We start from the raw sequence: 15029 nt of genomic DNA, 5'->3' as shown, positions 1-15029 counted from the left end.
GTTCATTGCTGTAATGTTCATTGTTGTAATGTTCGTTGTTGTAGTGTTCGTTGTTGTTGTGTTCGTTTTGTAGTGTTCGTTGTTGTAGTGTTCGTTGTTGTTGTGTTCATTGTTGTAATGTTCATTGTTGTAATGTTCATTGTTGAAGTGTTCGTTGTTTTAGTGTTCGTTGTTGTGGTGTTCATTGTTGTAATGTTCTCTGTTGTAATGTTCATTGTTGCAGTGTTCGTTGTTGCAGTGTTCATTGTTGTAATGTTCATTGTTGTAATGTTAGTTGTTGTACTGTTCGTTGTTGTAATGTTCGTTGTTGTAATGTTCGTTGTTGTAGTGATTGTTGTTGTAATGATTATTGTTGTAATGTTCGTTGTTGTGGTGTTCGTTGTTGTGGTGTTCGTTGTTGTGGTGTTCGTTGTTGTGGTGTTCGTTGTTGTGGTGTTCGTTGTTGTGGTGTTCGTTGTTGTGGTGTTCGTTGTTGTAGTGTTCGTTGTTGTTGTGTTCGTTGTTGTAGTGCTCGTTGTTGTAGTGTTCGTTTTTGTAGTGTTCATTGTTGTAGTGTTCATTGTTGTAGTGTTCATTGTTGTCATGTTCGTTGTTGTAATGTTCGTTGTTGTTGTGTTCGTAGTTGTTGTGTTCGTTGTTGTAATGTTCGTTGTTGTAGTGTTCATTGTCGTAATGTTCGTTGTTGTAGTGTTCGTTGTTGTAGTGTACATTGTTGCAGTGATCGTTGTTGTAGTGTCCTTGCTTCCACTACTGAAGGGGGTGCCACTGATTTACCCTGGAAGCCCTTCAGTCAACCACGGGGAAACTGCTATCAGCAGATCCGGCCTAGACCCGTGGAGGAGTGAAGGAAGACTCAGGCTTACCTTATAACAATAAATTCCCGAGTCTTGCCTGCTAGACAAAAGGGTTGCAGGAACTCCTTTCCCGCCTGCCTTCTCTATCTTCTTCTTAACAAGGTCGCCAGCTGGGTTAGTATATCTGCAACCCAACGATGCAGTTCAGTGGGCGTATTCTATGCTGTTTGTTGCCAGAGTGTGGGTACTCCTATAGATCTGCTATTGGACTGTCGGCCCAGAGTACTCTCCCATAAAAGTATGTGTGGCTTTACCTCTCTCCAGCCACTACGTTACCTGTTGCCACCAGTGAGACTCTGATACTAGCTGGATGACTTAGGGTACACGCTTATATAAGTCTGTGCTGCTTTACCACTCTCCAGGCGATAAGAACTTCTGTAGAGAACGCGACGTTCCCTAGGTGGTACTATGATAACTCTCGTGTATGCTCATAGAGCAATATTATAATGGAGTCACACCTAAACACAATGGTAAAATGTGTGAATTTACTGACACAATTACATGATCACACATACAATCACAAGCAATACATGAAAATGAAAAAAAAGATAATAAATCTGGAGATCTTCAGCAACTCTTTTGTTTCACGACCTACAAGCACTCCTTCAACTGGGCAGATTAGACAGGAGTCACACACACTCTCACAGAAGGGCCTCTTCACCACGTCGGGACCTCTTCTTCTTCAACAGTCCTGCCGTCCACACACACTGTCCTCTCCAACAGTCCTGGACACAAGCTGCCCTGCAGCCTATTCTGCTACTAAAGTATTAATGTCATACTGCCACATGCATAAGTAAATATCGTGGCCTATCTAGCCTACTCACACAAGGGGTGAGTAGGCTAGATAGGCGAAAATAGATCTACCTTACATTCCTGACTCACTACACCTGTCCCTCGATGGTGTGAGGTTCCCACGCTTTCTGAGTCGTTCCTTGACGATCCAGGAACGTTCCACTGGTCCTCAGGTGACGTGAAGCTTTCGCGTCGTCGCCATTCCAATCCCAGAGATTCATCTACCCAATCCTGGTTCACCAATGAGCACTGAGCTAATCACTATATTCACACACTCGTCCCTTCCACAAGGCGTTGATCCTCGTCCAAGGAACGGTGTCGTCCCTCCGAAACCCTCAGTGGGCGTGACCCAGTCACAGCTAGGCCTCCCCGCCGCACCTTCCAGACCTCAACGTCCAGCGGCGCCGCCCAGCGTCGTCGCCGACTATTTTCCAAGTTTGGCACTCCTCTGCTCAATAAACTTGGTTCCTTTTTGCTTCCCAGAAGCGCAGGGTCTCCAATAACTTATGGTGGGCTGCGATGGCTAGTTTAATCCACTGAATAAGGCTTGTAGAGCCTCAAATCCTCGAGAGCTGACCAAGGCGCATCCTCTCACCTCCACAGTCAGGTCAACTCTGACGTTGGCGCCGCCCGGGGCACTCAGTGACGTCACAGCGGGCTCTGATTGGTCGCCAGCGACCTAAGTCGGCCAATCCGCGATCGGCTAGTGTCCCTTACAAAAGTCATATCTGCAGTAGGGGATACTCTTTCATTTATATCAGGGCTCCACTTTCCCCTTACCTACAACTTATAATGTAAATTTCTCCCTTATCTGGCGGCCGGTCTGGTCGCCACATATATCAACAGACTCCCTGTACCTCAGAGAATATTCAAACTTGAGAGGCGGGTGGGAGTAAGTGGAAAAGCTCTAGCATGGGTAAGGAACTACCTAACAGGAAGGAGCCAGATAGTTACTGTAAGGGGCTAGAAGTTGGATTGGCGAGCAGTAACCAGTGGAGTACCTCTAGGATCGGTGCTGGGACCAATTCTGTTTCTAATATACGTTAATGACTTGTTTACAGGAGTAGAATCCTACATGTCGATGTTCGCGGATGACGCAAAGTTGATGACAAGAGTTGTGGCAGATGAGCGTTGTAGGATCCTCCAAGAGGACTTGAACAGGTTGCAGAGATGGTCAGAGAAATGGCTACTGGAGTTCAATACGACCAAATGAAAAGTTATGGAAATGGGATTAGGTTATAGGAGACCAAAGGGACAGTATACATTGAAGGGGAACTGCCTACCTGTGATGACTCGAGAAAGGGACCAGCGTGTGAACGTAACACTTAATCTAACTCCTGAGGCACATATAAATAGGATATCGACAGCAGCGTACTCTACTTTGGCAAAAGATAGAACATCATTCAGAAACCTAATTAAGGAGGCATTTAGGGCGCTTTACACTGCCTACGTGAGGCCAGTCTTAGAGGTTTGCCGCGCCTTCATAGAGTACCCACCTGAAGAAACACATAAGGAAACGGGAAAATATTGAGAAGTTTGCAACGGGACTCATCCCAGCGTTACGAGGGAAGAGTTATGAAGAACGCTTGAAGGAATTGAGCCTTACGACATTAGAAAAAAGAAGGGAGGGTATATGTTAGGAACATATAAAATACTCAAGGGAATTGACAGAGTGGAAATAGACGAAATGTTCACAGAAAATAGTTATAGACTGAGGGGGGGGGGGGGACATGGGTGGAAGCTGGAAACTCAGATGAGTCACAGAGATGTTAGGAAGATTTCTTTTAGCGTGAGAGTAGTGGAAAAATGGAATGCTCTTAAGGAACAGGTTGTGGAAGCAAATTCTATTCATAATTTCAAAACTAGATATGACATGGAAATATGACCGGAGTCATTGGTGTAAGCAACCGATGGTTCGAAAGGCGGGATTCAAGAGTCAATGCTCGATCCTGCAGGCGCAAATAGGTGAGTACAACTAGGTAAGTACACAAACATGGCGGTGGAAACAGGAGGCCAGACACCGGATACAGAATGGGAGATGAAGTACTTCCTGAAACGGACAGAGAGAATGATCTAATTAATATAACACCAAAACTGTCTCCTGAAGCACACATAAAAAGAATTACATCTGCGGTATACGCGAAGCCTTCAGGAACCTGTGTAAGGAATCATTCAGAATCTTGTATACGGCACATGTAAGACTAGAATATGCAGCCCCAGCATAGAGCCTTGTCTAGCACAAGACGAAGCTTTAAAAAGTTAGTGGTTTGCCACTAGGCTAGTCCCAAAACTAAGAGGCATGAGTTACGAGGAAAGGCTGCGTGAAATACACCTCACGACACTGGAAGACAGAGGAGTAAGGGAAGATATGATCACTACCTACAAAATTCTCAGAGGAATTGACAGGGTAGATAAGGATAAAAAGTTTAAAACGGGTGGTACTCGAACATGGGGACACAGGTGGAGAGTGAGTACCCAAATGAGCCACAGGGACGCTAGAAAGAACTTTTTCAGTGTCAGAGTAGTTAACAGGTGGAATGCATTAGACAATGATGTGGTGGAGGCTGACTCTATACTCAGTTTCAAATGTAGATATGATAGTGCCCAGTAGGCTTAGGAATCTGTACACCAGTTGATTGACAGTTAAGAGGCGGGACCAAAGTGCCAGAGTTCAACCCCCGCAAGCACAACAAAGTGTTTACACACACACACACCACTCCCGTTGCCAACAACAGGACACGTAGCGTCGCTACCACTCTCGCTGTCAACAACGGGACTACCACTCCCGTTGTCCGAGGTAGGCCTTGTCTCATTTTGCGCCGCTCTTCATTATCTCGAGGAGGGCGTCTTCGCACCTTTCGATGTTTGCCGCATCATACCCTTAGATCTCTGCTCTCCCTTCACACCAATTGAGCCAGATAAGTACGTTGAATTGGACCTCAAGATCTTAGATTCTTTTTCCTTTAAAGCCAATAATTGCACCCTAAAACTTTCTGGGGCAGGTTATCCACGACATAATCGTTTTGTTTAAGCCTTTGTTTGTCCTTGTTGTTGTTGTTGTTGCTGTTGTTGTTGTTGCTTTTGTTGATGTTTTTGTTGTTGTGGGTGTTGTTGTTGTTGTGGGTGTTGTTGTTGTATTGGGTGTGGTTGTTGTTGTTGTTGTTGTGGGTGTTGTTGTTGTTGGTGTTGCACCTGTCTGTTTTTGGGTTTTAACGGTATGTGAAGGTGTGTGATCAGGCTTCGTGGGTGAGAGATTTAGCTTCGTGGAAGTAGTACTCCCTACTAGAGTGGGCGTAGAGTGTACGCCTGACCCACTGTTAAGGCAGAGATAGAGAAGGACGGACACGAAAATCACTGCTATTTTCCAGCTGAACCATCCTTCGGGAGGCTGGGTCTTGGGCTCCTCTCCCACCTGCAGCAGGAAGGCCTTGAGGCCCTCCACCTGCATGCGTGTGTGTTGTTGCCGCCGGTGTGTGCCCACTAGAGGCAGGTGGTCCAGGAGGGAGTCTAGCCGTTGATCCTGTAGGAGTGAAGGGTCACAAGTGGGCAGAGGTGGGAGCAGGTTGAGATCGACAGCAACCTGCCGCGCCTGGCGTCCTACTCCAGTGTTGTCCTCTTGGTAGTCCTTCACCTACTGCCGCAGCTGGAGCAGTTGGTTCCTGCTCTAGAATTTCCCCGCCATTTGCCACTGGGCACATTTTCCCATCATCCCCACCACTAACACTACCACAATAATAATCTTACTCATCTTTCCTCTGGAAATATCTATTAGGCAGAGGAAACAATCAGGAAAAACACCAAGCAACCAGACTAAGGTCTATAAAAGATGGTTTAATCTGTGAAAAGAGTGATGGGGTTAGATGACTATCAGAGATGGAGGAAATATAGTTAGCTTGGAAGTGTTGAGGTTTGGCCCGGGTGGCGAGACCCGTCCAGGATCACCACCACAAAGGCAAGGTCCTACAGCTGAACAATGTCACACCAATGCTTCATTGTATTAAAGTTCAATAGTTCTTTGTTGTAGTGTTCATTGTTGTAGTGTTCATTGTTGTTATGTTCGTTGTTGTACTGTTAGTTGTTTTAGTGTTTGTTGTTGTAGTGTTCGTTGTTGTAGTGTTTGTTGTTGAAGTGTTCATTGTTGTAGTGTTAGTTATTGTAGTGTTAATTGTTGTAGTCTTCGTTGTTGTATTGTTTGTTGTTGTAGTGTTAGTTGTTGTAGTGTTTGTTGTTGTAGTGTTAATTGTTGTAGTGTTCATTGTTGTAGTGCTCATTGTTGTAGTGTTAATTGTTGTAGTCTTCGTTGTTGTAGTGTTTATTGTTGTGGTGTTCGATGTTGAAGTGTTCATTGTTGTAATGTTCATTGTTGTAGAATTAATTGTTGTAGTATAAATTGTTGTAGTGTTAATTGTTGTAGTGTTTGTTGTTGTGGTGTTCGTTGTTGAAGTGTTTGTTGTTGTAATGTTCATTGTTGTAGTGTTAAGTGCTGTTGTGTTAATTGTTGTAGTGTTAATTGTTGTAGTGTTAATTGTTGTAGTGTTAATTGTTGTAGTGTTTGTTGTTGTGGCGTTCGTTGTTGTGGTGTTAATTGTTATAATGTTCGTTGTTGTAGTGTTCGTTCTTGTGGTGTTCGTTGTTATAGTGTTCATTGTTGTAGTGTTCGATGTCGTAGTGTTCGTTGTTGTAATGTTCGTTGTTGTGGTGTTTGTTGTTGTAGTGTTCGTTGTTGTAGCGTTCGTTGTTGTAGTGGTAATTGTTGTAGTGTTCATTGTTGTAGTGTTCATTGTTGTACTGTTAATTGTTGTAGTCTTCGTTGTTGTAGTGTTTGTTGTTGTAGTCTTCGTTGTTGTAATGTTCATTGTTGTAGTGTTCATTGTTGTAGTATTTGTTGTCGTAGTGTTCATTGTTGTAAGGTTCATTGTTGTAATGTTCGTTGTTGTAGTGTTCATTGTTGTAGTGTTCATTGTTGTAGTGTTCATTGTTGTAGTGTTCATTGTTGTAGTGTTCATTGTTGTAGTGTTTATTGTTGTAGTGTTCATTGTTGTAATGTACATTGTTGTGTTCGTTGTTGTAGTGTTCATTGTTGTGGTGTTAATTGTTGTAGTGTTCGTTGTTGTAGTGTTTGTTGTTGTAGTGTTCATTGTTGTAATGTTCATTGTTGTAGTATTTGTTGTTGTAGTGTTTGTTGTTGTGTTCATTGTTGCAATGTTCATCGTTGTAGTATTGGTTGTTGTAGTGTTCATTGTTGTAATGTTCATTGTTGTAGTGTTCATTGTTGAAGTGTTCATTGTTGTAGTGTTCATTGTTGTAATATTCATTGTTGTAGTGTTCGTTGTTGTGTTCGTTGTTGTAGTGTTCATTGTTGTGGTGTTCATTGTTGTAGTGTTCGTTGTTGTAGTGTTTGTTGTTGTAATGTTCATTGTTGTAGTGTTAATTGTTGTAATGTTCGTTGTTGTAGTGTTCGTTGTTGTTATGTTCGTTGTTGTGGTGATCATTGTAGTAGTGTTCGTTGTTGTAGTGTTCGTTGATGTAATGTTCATTGATGTAATGTTCGTTGTTGTAGTGTTCATTGTTCTTGTGTTCGTTATTTTAGTGTTCATTGTTGTAGTGTTTGTCGTTGTAATGTTCATTGTTGTAGTGTTCGTTGTTGTAATGTTCATTGTTGAAGTGTTCATTGTTGTAGTGTTTGTTGTTGTAGTGTTAGTTGTTGTAGTGTTTGTTGTTGTAGTGTTTGTTATTGTAGTGATTGTTGTTGTAGTGTTTGTTGTTGTAGTGTTTGTTGTTGTAGTGTTCGTTGTTGTAATGTTCGTTGTTGTAGTGTTCGTTGTTGTAGTGTTCATTGTTGTAGTGTTCGTTTTTTAGTGTTCATTTTTGTATTGTTCGTTGTTGTAGTTTTCATTGTTGTAATATTTGCTGTTATAGTGTTCATTGTTGCACTGTTTTGTTGTTGAGGTGTTCATTGTTGTAATGTTCATTGTTGTAGTTTTTATTGCTGTAGTGTTTGTTGTTGTAGTGTTCGTTGTTGTAGTGTTCATTGTTGAAGTGTTCATTGTTGTAGTGTTCTTTGTTGTAGTGTTTGTTGCTGTAGTGTTTGTTGTTGTTGTGTTTGTTGTTATGTTCATTGTTGTAGTCTTCGTTGTTGTAATGTTCATTGTTGTAGTGTTCTTTGTTGTAGTGTTTGTTGTTGTAGTGTTTGTTGTTGTAGTGTTTGTTGTTGTAGTGTTAGTTATTGTAGTGTTTGTTGTTGTAGTGTTCGTTGTTGTAGTGTTTGTTGTTGTAATGTTCATTGTTGTAGTGTTCGTAGTTGTAGTGTTCATTGTTGTTGTGTTCGATGTTGTAGTGTTCATTGTTGTAGTGTTCGTTGTTGTAGTGTTCATTTTTGTAGTGTTCGTTGTTGTAGTTTTCATTGTTGTAATATTCGCTGTTATAGTGTTCATTGTTGCAGTGTTCATTGTTGCACTGTTTGTTGTTGAGGTGTTCATTGTTGTAATGTTCATTGTTGTAGTTTTTATTGCTGTAGTGTTTGTTGTTGTAGTGTTCGTTGTTGTAGTGTTCATTGTTGAAGTGTTCATTGTTGTAGTGTTCTTTGTTGTAGTGTTTGTTGCTGTAGTGTTTGTTGTTGTAGTATTTGTTGTTGTAGTGTTTGTTGTTGTAGTGTTTGTTGCTGTAGTGTTTGTTGTTGTAGTGTTTGTTGTTGTAATGTTGATTGTTGAAGTGTTCAATGTTGTAGTGTTTGTTGTTGTAACGCTTGTTTTTGTAGTGTTTGTTATTGTAGTGTTTGTTGTTGTAGTGTTTGTTGTTGTAGTGTTTGTTGTTGTAGTCATTGTTGTTGTAGTGTTTGTTGTTGTAGTGTTTGTTGTTGTAGTGTACGTTGTTGTAGTGTTCGTTGTTGTAGTGTTCGTTTTTGTTGTGTTAATTGTTAGTGTTCATTGTTGTAGTTTTTGTTGTTGTAGTGATCATTGTTGTAGTATTTGTTGTTGTAGTGTTCGTTGTTGTAATTTTCATTGTTGTAGTGTTCATTGTTGTAATGTTCATTGTTGTAATGTTCGTTGTGTAAGTGTTCGTTGTTTTAGTGTTCGTTATTGTCGTGTTCATTGTTGTAATGTTCATTGTTGTAATGCTCGTTGTGAAATGTTCGTTGTTGTAATGATCGTTGTTGTAGTGTTCGTTGTTGTAATGTTCATTGTTGTATTGTTCGTTATTGTGGTGTTCGTTGTTGTGGTGTTCGTTGTTGTAGTGTTCGTTGTTGTAGTGTTCGTTGTTGTAGTGTTCGTGGTTGCAGTGTTTGTTGTTGTAGTGTTCTTTGTTGTAGTATTCATTGTTGTAGTGATCATTGTTGTAGTGTTCATTGTTGTCATGTTCGTTGTTGTAATGTTTGTTGTTGTAGTGTTCGTGGTTGTTGTGTTCCTTGTTGTAATGTTTTTTGTTGTAGTGTTCATTGTCGTACTTTTCGTTGTTGTAGTGTTCGTTGTTGAAGTGTTCATTGTTGTAGTGTTCATTGTTTTATTGTTCGTTGTTGTGGTGTTCGTTGTTGTAGCGTTAGTTGTTTTAGTGTTTGTTGTTGTAGTGTTCGTTGTTGTAGTGTTTGTTGTTGTAGTGTTCATTGTTGTAGTGTTAGTTATTGTAGTGTTAATTGTTGTAGTCTTCGTTGTTGTATTGTTTGTTGTTGTAGTGTTAGTTGTTGTAGTGTTTGTTGTTGTAGTGTTAATTGTTGTAGTGTTCATTGTTGTAGTGTTTGTTGTTGTAGTATTTGTTGTAGTGTTCATTGTTGTAGTGCTCATTGTTGTAGTGTTAATTGTTGTAGTCTTCGTTGTTGTAGTGTTTAATGTTGTGGTGTTCGTTGTTGAAGTGTTCATGGTTTTAGTGTTCATTGTTGTAATGTTCATTGTTGTAGAATTAATTGTTGTAGTATAAATTGTTGTAGTGTTAATTGTTGTAGTGTTTGTTGTTGTGGTGTTCGTTGTTGAAGTGTTTGTTGTTGTAATGTTCATTGTTGTAGTGTTAATTGCTGTTGTGTTAATTGTTGTAGTGTTAATTGTTGTAGTGTTAATTGTTGTAGTGTTTGTTGTTGTGGCGTTCGTTGTTGTGGTGTTAATTGTTGTAATATTCGTTGTTGTAGTGTTCGTTATTGTGGTGTTCGTTGTTATGGTTTTCATTGTTGTAGTGTTCGATGTCGTAGTGTTCGTTGTTGTAATGTTCGTTGTTGTGGTGTTCATTGTTGTAATGTTCGTTGTTGTACCGTTCGTTGTTGTAGTGGTAATTGTTGTAGTGTTCATTGTTGTAGTGTTCATTGTTGTACTGTTAATTGTTGTAGTCTTCGTTGTTGTAGTGTTTGTTATTGTAGTCTTCGTTGTTGTAATGTTCATTGTTGTAGTGTTCATTGTTGTAGTATTTGTTGTCGCAGTGTTCATTGTTGTAATGTTCATTGTTGTAATGTTCGTTGTTGTAGTGTTCATTGTTGTAGTGTTCATTGTTGTAGTGTTTGTTGTTGTAGTGTTCTTGTAATGTTGATTTTTGAAGTGTTCATTGTTGTAGTGTTTGTTGTTGTAACCCTTGTTTTTGTAGTGTTTGTTGTTGTAGTGTTTGTTGTTGTAGTGTTTGTTGTTGTAGTGTTTGTTGTTGTAGTGTTTGTTGTTGTAGTGATTGCTGTTGTAGTGTTTGTTGTTGTAGTGTTTGTTGTTGTAGTGTACGTTGTTGTAGTGTTCGTTGTTGTAGTGTTCGTTGTTGTAGTGTTAATTGATATAGTGTTCATTGTTGTAGTATTTGTTGTTGTAGTGTTCATTGTTGTAGTGTTCGTTGTTGTAGTGTTCATTGCTGTAATGTTTGTTGTTGTAATGTTCATTATTGTATTGTTCATTGTTGTAGTGTTCGTTGTTGTAGTGTTAATTGATATAGTGTTCATTGTTGTAGTATTTGTTGTTGTAGTGTTCATTGTTGTAGTGTTCGTTGTTGTAGTGTTCATTGCTGTAATGTTTGTTGTTGTAATGTTCATTATTGTATTGTTCATTGTTGTAATGTTCATTGTTGTAGTGTTCTTTGTTGTAGTGTTTGTTGTTGTAGTGTTTGTTGTTGTAGTGTTTGTTGTTGTAGTGTTAGTTATTGTAGTGTTTGTTGTTGTAGTGTTCGTTGTTGTAGTGTTTGTTGTTGTAATGTTCATTGTTGTAGTGTTCGTAGTTGTAGTGTTCATTGTTGTTGTGTTCGTTGTTGTAGTGTTCATTGTTGTAGTGTTCGTTGTTGTAGTGTTCATTTTTGTAGTGTTCGTTGTTGTAGTTTTCATTGTTTTAATATTCGCTGTTATAGTGTTCATTGTTGCAGTGTTCATTGTTGCACTGTTTGTTGTTGAGGTGTTCATTGTTGTAATGTTCATTGTTGTAGTTTTTATTGCTGTAGTGTTTGTTGTTGTAGTGTTCGTTGTTGTAGTGTTCATTGTTGAAGTGTTCATTGTTGTAGTGTTCTTTGTTGTAGTGTTTGTTGCTGTAGTGTTTGTTGTTGTAGTATTTGTTGTTGTAGTGTTTGTTGTTGTAGTGTTTGTTGCTGTAGTGTTTGTTGTTGTAGTGTTTGTTGTTGTAATGTTGATTGTTGAAGTGTTCAATGTTGTAGTCTTTGTTGTTGTAACGATTGTTTTTGTAGTGTTTGTTATTGTAGTGTTTGTTGTTGTAGTGTTTGTTGTTGTAGTGTTTGTTGTTGTAGTGATTGTTGTTGTAGTGTTTGTTGTTGTAGTGTTTGTTGTTGTAGTGTACGTTGTTGTAGTGTTCGTTTTTGTAGTGTTAATTGTTAGTGTTCATTGTTGTAGTTTTTGTTGTTGTAGTGATCATTGTTGTAGTATTTGTTGTTGTAGTGTTCGTTGTTGTAATTTTCATTATTGTAGTGTTCATTGTTGTAATGTTCATTGTTGTAATGTTCGTTGTGTAAGTGTTCGTTGTTTTAGTGTTCGTTATTGTCGTGTTCATTGTTGTAATGTTCATTGTTGTAATGCTCGTTGTGAAATGTTCGTTGTTGTAATGATCGTTGTTGTAGTGTTCGTTGTTGTAATGTTCATTGTTGTATTGTTCGTTATTGTGGTGTTCGTTGTTGTGGTGTTCGTTGTTGTAGTGTTCGTTGTTGTAGTGTTCGTTGTTGTAGTGTTCGTGGTTGCAGTGTTTGTTGTTGTAGTGTTTTTTGTTGTAGTATTCGTTGTTGTAGTGATCATTGTTGTAGTGTTCATTGTTGTCATGTTCGTTGTTGTAATGTTTGTTGTTGTAGTGTTGGTGGTTGTTGTGTTCCTTGTTGTAATGTTTTTTGTTGTAGTGTTCATTGTCGTACTTTTCGTTGTTGTAGTGTTCGTTGTTGAAGTGTTCATTGTTGTAGTGTTCATTGTTTTATTGTTCGTTGTTGTGGTGTTCGTTGTTGTAGCGTTTGTTGTTGTAGTGTTCATTGTTGTAGTGTTAGTTATTGTAGTGTTAATTGTTGTAGTCTTCGTTGTTGTATTGTTTGTTGTTGTAGTGTTAGTTGTTGTAGTGTTTGTTGTTGTAGTGTTAATTGTTGTAGTGTTCATTGTTGTAGTGTTTGTTGTTGTAGTATTTGTTGTAGTGTTCATTGTTGTAGTGCTCATTGTTGTAGTGTTAATTGTTGTAGTCTTCGTTGTTGTAGTGTTTAATGTTGTGGTGTTCGTTGTTGAAGTGTTCGTGGTTTTAGTGTTCATTGTTGTAATGTTCATTGTTGTAGAATTAATTGTTGTAGTATAAATTGTTGTAGTGTTAATTGTTGTAGTGTTTGTTGTTGTGGTGTTCGTTGTTGAAGTGTTTGTTGTTGTAATGTTCATTGTTGTAGTGTTAATTGCTGTTGTGTTAATTGTTGTAGTGTTAATTGTTGTAGTGTTAATTGTTGTAGTGTTTGTTGTTGTGGCGTTCGTTGTTGTGGTGTTAATTGTTGTAATATTCGTTGTTGTAGTGTTCGTTATTGTGGTGTTCGTTGTTATGGTGTTCATTGTTGTAGTGTTCGATGTCGTAGTGTTCGTTGTTGTAATGTTCGTTGTTGTGGTGTTCATTGTTGTAGTGTTCGTTGTTGTAGCATTCGTTGTTGTAGTGGTAATTGTTGTAGTGTTCATTGTTGTAGTGTTCATTGTTGTACTGTTAATTGTTGTAGTCTTCGTTGTTGTAGTGTTTGTTGTTGTAGTCTTCGTTGTTGTAATGTTCATTGTTGTAGTGTTCATTGTTGTAGTATTTGTTGTCGTAGTGTTCATTGTTGTAATGTTCATTGTTGTAATGTTCGTTGTTGTAGTGTTCATTGTTGTAGTGTTCATTGTTGTAGTGTTTGTTGTTGTAGTGTTGTTGTAATGTTGATTTTTGAAGTGTTCATTGTTGTAGTGTTTGTTGTTGTAACGCTTGTTTTTGTAGTGTTAATTGTTATAGTGTTCATTGTTGTAGTATTTGTTGTTGTAGTGTTCATTGTTGTAGTGTTCGTTGTTGTAGTGTTCATTGCTGTAATGTTTGTTGTTGTAATGTGCATTATTGTATTGTTCATTGTTGTAATGATCATTGTTGTAGTGATCATTGTTGTAGTATTTGTTGTTGTAGTGTTCGTTGTTGTAATGTTCATTGTTGTAATCCTCATTGTTGTAGTGTTTATTATTGTAGTATTTGTTGTTGTAGTGTTCGTTGTTGTAGTGTTTATTGTTGTAGTGTTCGTTATTTTAGTGTTCATTGTTGTAGTGTTTGTTGTTGTAATGTTCCTTGTTGTAGTGTTCGTTGTAGTAATGTTCATTGTTGTAGTGTTCATTGTTGTAATGTTCATTGTTGTAATGTTCATTGTTGAAGTGTTCGTTGTTTTAGTGTTCGTTGTTGTCGTGTTCATTGTTGTAATGTTCATTGTTGCAGTGTTCATTGTTGCACTGTTTGTTGTTGTAGTGTTCATTGTTGTAATGCTCATTGTTGTAGTGTTCATTGTTGTAATTCTCATTGTTGTAGTGTTTATTGTTGTAGTATTTGTTGTTGTAGTGTTCGTTGTTGTAGTGTTCATTGTTGTAGTGTTCGTTATTTTAGTGTTCATTGTTGTAGTCTTTGTTGTTGTAATGTTCCTTGTTGTAGTGTTCTTTGTAGTAATGTTCATTGTTGTAGTGTTCTTTGTTGTAGTGTTTGTTGTTGTAGTGTTGGTTGTTGTAGTGCTTGTTGTTGTAGTTTTTGTTGTTGTAGTGTTTGTTGTAGTAGTGTTTGTTGTTGTAATGTTGATTGTTGAAGTGTTCATTGTTGTAGTGTTTGTTGTTGTAACGCTTGTTTTTGTAGTGTTTGTTGTTGTATTGTTTGTTGTTGTAGTGTTTGTTGTTGTAGTGTTTGTTGTTGTAGTGTTTGTTGTTGTAGTGATTGCTGTTGTAGTGTTTGTTGTTGTAGTGTTTGTTGTTGTAGTGTTTGTTGTTGTAGTGTACGTTGTTGTAGTGTTCGTTCTTGTAGTGTTCGTTGTTGTAGTGTTAATTGTTATAGTGTTCATTGTTGTAGTATTTGTTGTTGTAGTGTTCGTTGTTTTAATGTTCATTGTTGTAATGTTCATTGTTGTAATGTTCATTGTTGTAATGTTCGTTGTTGAAGTGTTCGTTGTTGTAGTGTTCATTGTTGTAGTGTTCATTGTTGTAATGTTCATTGTTGTAATGTTCATTGTTATAATGTTCATTGTTGTAATGTTCGTTGTTGTAGTCTTCGATGTTGTAGTGTTCGTTGTTGTTGTGTTCGTTGTTGTAGTGTTCGTTGTTGTAGTGTTCGTTTTTGTAACGTTCATTGTTGTAGTGTTCATTGTTGTAATGTTCATTGTTGTAATGTTCATTGTTGAAGTGTTCGTTGTTTTAGTGTTCGTTGTTGTCGTGTTCATTGTTGTAATGTTCGTTGTTGTAATGTTCATTGTTGTTGTGTTCGTTGTTGTAGTGTTCATTGTTGTAGTGTTCGTTATTTTAGTGTTCATTGCTGTAGTCCTTGTTGTTGTAATGTTCATTGTTGTAGTGTTCGTTGTTGTAATGATCATTGTTGTAGTGTTCTTTGTTGTAGTGTTAGTTGTTGTAGTGTTCGTTGTTGTAATGTTTGTTGTTGTAATGTTCATTGTTGTAGTGTTCGTTGTTGTAGTGTTCATTGTTGTTGTTTTCGTTTTTGTAGTGTTCATTGGTGTACTGTTCGTTGTTGTAGTGTTCATTGTTGTAGTGTTCGTTATTGTAGTGTTCATTGTTGTAATATTCGCTGTTGTAGTGTTCATTGTTGCAGTGTTCATTGTTGTACTGTTTGTTGTTGTAGTGTTCATTGTTTTAATGCTCATTGTTGTAGTGTTTATTGTTGTAGTGTTTGTTGTTGTAGTGTTCGTTGTTGTAGTGTTCATTGTTGTAGTGTTCGTTATTTTAGTGTTCATTGTTGTAGTGTTTGTTGTTGTAAT

Source organism: Procambarus clarkii, chromosome 18 (genome assembly GCF_040958095.1).
Source record: "Procambarus clarkii isolate CNS0578487 chromosome 18, FALCON_Pclarkii_2.0, whole genome shotgun sequence".
NCBI classification, from domain to species: domain Eukaryota; kingdom Metazoa; phylum Arthropoda; class Malacostraca; order Decapoda; family Cambaridae; genus Procambarus; species Procambarus clarkii.
Note: the sequence above shows the minus strand (reverse complement) of the source record.